This window comes from Vulpes vulpes, chromosome 4 (assembly GCF_048418805.1).
Source record: "Vulpes vulpes isolate BD-2025 chromosome 4, VulVul3, whole genome shotgun sequence".
Lineage (NCBI taxonomy): Eukaryota > Metazoa > Chordata > Mammalia > Carnivora > Canidae > Vulpes > Vulpes vulpes.
Window position 1 is genome coordinate 40,595,206 of NC_132783.1, and position 4,018 is coordinate 40,599,223.

The following is a 4,018-nucleotide window of genomic DNA, read 5'->3' on the forward strand; positions in this document are numbered from 1 at the left end:
ATTAGGGTTCACTTCTGGTATACATTATATGGGTTTTGATAAATGTATAAAGACATCTATCAAACATTATAGTTATATAAAGAATAGTTTCATTGCCCTAAAAATCCTCTGTTCCAGCTATTTATCCCTTCTTTTCCTTATACTCCTGCACTCACTGATCTTTTTAGTGTCTCCATAGTTTTGCCTTTTCTAGAAGGCTGTATAATTGGTATCATACAGTATATAGCCTTCTTAGATTGTCTTCATTCACTTAGTAATACACCTTTATGGTTCTTCCATGCCTTTTCATTGTTTGACAACACATTTCTTTTTATTTATTTTTTTTAAGATTTTATTCATTTATTCTTGAGAGACAGAGAGAGAGAGAGGCAGGAGGAGGAGCAGGCTCCACACAGGGAGCCCGATGTGTGACTCAATCCTGGGTCTCCAGGATTAGGCCCTGGGCCAAAGGCAGGTGCTAAACTGCTGAGCCACCCAGGCTGCCCCAACAACATATTTCTTTTTAGCACTGAATAATATTCTATTGTCTGGATGGGCCACAGTTTACTTACCCATTCACTTACCGAAGGACATCTCAGTTGCTTCTAGGTTTTGGCAATTATAAATAGATACTATAAACATCCATGTGCAAGTTTTTGTGGACATAAGTTTTCTACTCATTTGAGTAAATACCAACAGTGTGATTGTTGGATCATATGGTAGGAATGTGCTTACTTTTGTGAGAAACTGCTAAACAATCTTCCAAAGTAATTGCACCATTTTTCATACCCACCAGCATGAATGTTGTATTTTTCTCTGTTGCTCCACATCCACGCCAGCATTTGATGTTGTCAGTGTTTTGGGCTTTAGTCATTCTACTGTATGTGTAATGGAAACAATTTTATTGTTGCTTTAATTTGCAATTCTTTAATGAGGTATGATGTGGAACATCTTTTCATATGCTTGTTTGAAAAATATGGAATGTGTCACAAACTTGCATGTCCTCCTTGCACAGAGGGCATGCTAATCTTCTCTGTATTATTCCAATTTTATTATTTGTGCTTCCAAAGTGAGGACACTGTCCTTTCTTTTGATTCCCAAGGTAACCTTTCTTTTGATTCCCAAGGTAAAGGATGTAATGGGTTAAAGCAAACAACAAAGATGAAATGGAGTATGACATTCATGGAAGAGTCACGTCTATTTCTTTAAAATATAAATAAGACCAGGGCTGTGAATTCAGAGGAGCAAGAGATACCTAGGAATATGATAGAGAAAAAGTAGTAGAAAGGAGGTATACTTTCAGACAGAACTGGAAAGGCACCACAGGTTCAGTGTATGCAGAAAAAACAGGGCAGATTTTGAGGAGGAATTTTTAAAAAATGGGGAAGAGGAGTTACTGGAACTTAATTTTAGAAATGCTTAGCAAGTTTTCTCCTAATATCTTATTCTTTCATGTTTTCATCCAGCCCCAGTCCCAGTTTACACAGAGTTAATAAAATTTAAATTTAAAGCATGGGAAAACAGTATCATTCCACACTTATAAAAAATATCAAATTGCTTACGGGGGAATTATTATTTTAGGCTCATAACTGGATACTTATATTTTAAGATGTCTGAGATGCCATACAGTGTATTAGGCTTTGTTTTGGTGCTGGAAAATTTAAAAATGTAACAAAACTAGCTTCCTGTTCCAATTGAATTTATATTCTACTGGCTGAAGATAAAAATGAACAAACAAAAATGCAATATGTAAAACACAGAGTAAAAAAAAAAGCAGGGTAAATTGGGAAATTACTATTAATGTGGCTCACTATTTTATATAGATTTGCTTGGGAAGATTTTTCTTTTCCTATCATATTTAAGAAGAGTTCTGAAGCAGATGATGGATTTGGCCAGGCTGTAAGAAAGAATATATTTAAAAATATTTGTTTATTTATTTTTAGAGAAAAAGTGTGTGTATGGGTGGGCAGAGAGAGAGGGTAGAAAGATTCTTAAGTAGACTCTGCACTCAGTGTGGAGCCTGAAGGATCCAGGTGCAGAACTTCTTTGGTATGTTTAGAGAATAGCAAAGAGGTTGCTATGAGTGAATTAATCATAAAGGTAGCTTGTACTTTGAGTTTAAATGGACAAGAAGAAGAGCAACGGAAGTTGAGGTGAGAAAGTAACAGAGGAAACCATAGAGGATTGTATAGGGCTGTATAAAATAAGGTTTTCCTAAGGGTAAGATATGAAAATGAAGTAAATCAATTTGTGCTAATTGGCACTTACAGCACATTCCATTCAAAAGAGCAGAATGTATTTCTATGCACAGGCACATAAACCATTACCAAGATTAACCATATTGCATGAAAAAAAATCATTAATTTAAAAGTGTTTGAATGCTCATTGAGACATAAGATACCAGATTATGTGAAATGTCACTAAAATGACACTAAGAGAAAATTTTTAGCAGCCTCTAGCTGGCCCTGTCAAAGGACCTGAGTGGAAAAAGAGACTGCAATCAGAAGCAGATTGTGTTAGGTAAGAGTTGAAGTCATTTTTAAGGCTTTTTAATGATACAGCATATCATGCAGTATGGAGATTTGCATTCTTATCATTTACTGAATTTCTAGTAACACTATGAATTCTGGTATATCAGTGCCTGGTTGAGACAAAACAGATCATTGGTAGGAATCATGAAACCCAGAGGGAAATGGTGGGAAATTACTCTAGAAATGGTGTATTGACACTCCTTGCAAAATCAAACGTGTTCACAAACACACATGAATAGCCTCTGGGAATCTCAGAAATACTTGCAAGTTTATAAAGGATAGTAGACAGAAGGCAACTAAAAAGAGCAAAATTTGATGGACTGTTGCGACAGTATCCAAACCTTAAAAGGCTTGGGGAATTTAGTTACAATTCTCTTCTGTAAGTCTTTTAACATCTCTCTTAGGAGAGTTATGAACCTGACAAACCTGTATTCAGTCTCTGAATACTAATTGCAACTTATATTGCAATTTTGTTTATCCATTTACAACTTAATGGTCATCTGGGTTGCCATCTGTTAGTTAACAGGAATAAGGTTTCTATGAAGACTTGAATACAAATTTTTGTATGGACATATGTCTTTATCCTTTTGGGAAGATACCCATTAGACCCTCTCTTTCCTGCCAGACTCTGAAACAATTGAGGAGTAGATAGAATCAGCATATAAAAATCAAAATGTCTCCTTCATTACTGAAAAATGTTATTGGATAATGTGGCCTTGTGCTGTTAAAAAGTAAAAATTTCATGATTGCACTCCAGAATTATGCAGACTTGTCCATTCTGTCATAGGTAGCACTGGATTACAGTAGATTGTTCTAGTCTGCGAAGTCAGTTTATAGTGTGGAGGAGCAGAGCACAAAGGGGTACTGTGATAATAAGATGTTTGTCCAAATGGAAACCTGAGTGTAAAAATTCAACTAAATGTAGTTTTACAATTTATATACAATCCAGTGATCACACTCTTAGGTGATTACCCAAGTGTCTTAATCCATCTGTCTTAATTCATCTTCTATAACAAAATGCTATAGACTGTCCACCTTATAAGCAACAAACATTTGCTGGAAGATGAGGATGCCAGCATGATCAGGTTCTGGTGAAGGTCCTTTTCTGTGTTGCATACTGTCAACTTCTCAGTGTGTCCTCACATGGTAAGAGAGGCTAAAGAGCTGTGCGGGATCTCTTCTATAAGAGCACTAAACCCTTTCATGCTCTCATGACCTAATGACCTCCCAAAAGTTCCATCTTCTAATACCATCACATTAACCTTTAAGATTCCAACATCTGAATTTGGGGAAAATACAAACATTCAGATCATAGCACCCAAGTGTTGAAAACATATATCCATACAAAAACCTGCACATGCCCCTTTAAACAGATTTATTCATAAAGCTTCTAAAAAATTAGAAGCAAAGGAGATGTCCTTCAATAAGTGAATGGACAAGAAAACTAGTAACATCCACATGAAAGAATATTATTCAGTGACAAAGAGAAATGAACTATCAAACCATGA

The 4,018-nt window shown here is 35.7% G+C and overlaps 1 non-coding gene across 1 annotated transcript; it reads right to left on the minus strand.

Moving 5' to 3' along the window:
* Positions 1-949: 949 nt before the first annotated feature.
* Positions 950-1,056, minus strand: LOC112908381 (U6 spliceosomal RNA). The gene has a single exon (XR_003232915.1). It is a non-coding gene; the product is annotated as a U6 spliceosomal RNA (small nuclear RNA).
* Positions 1,057-4,018: the final 2,962 nt, after the last annotated feature.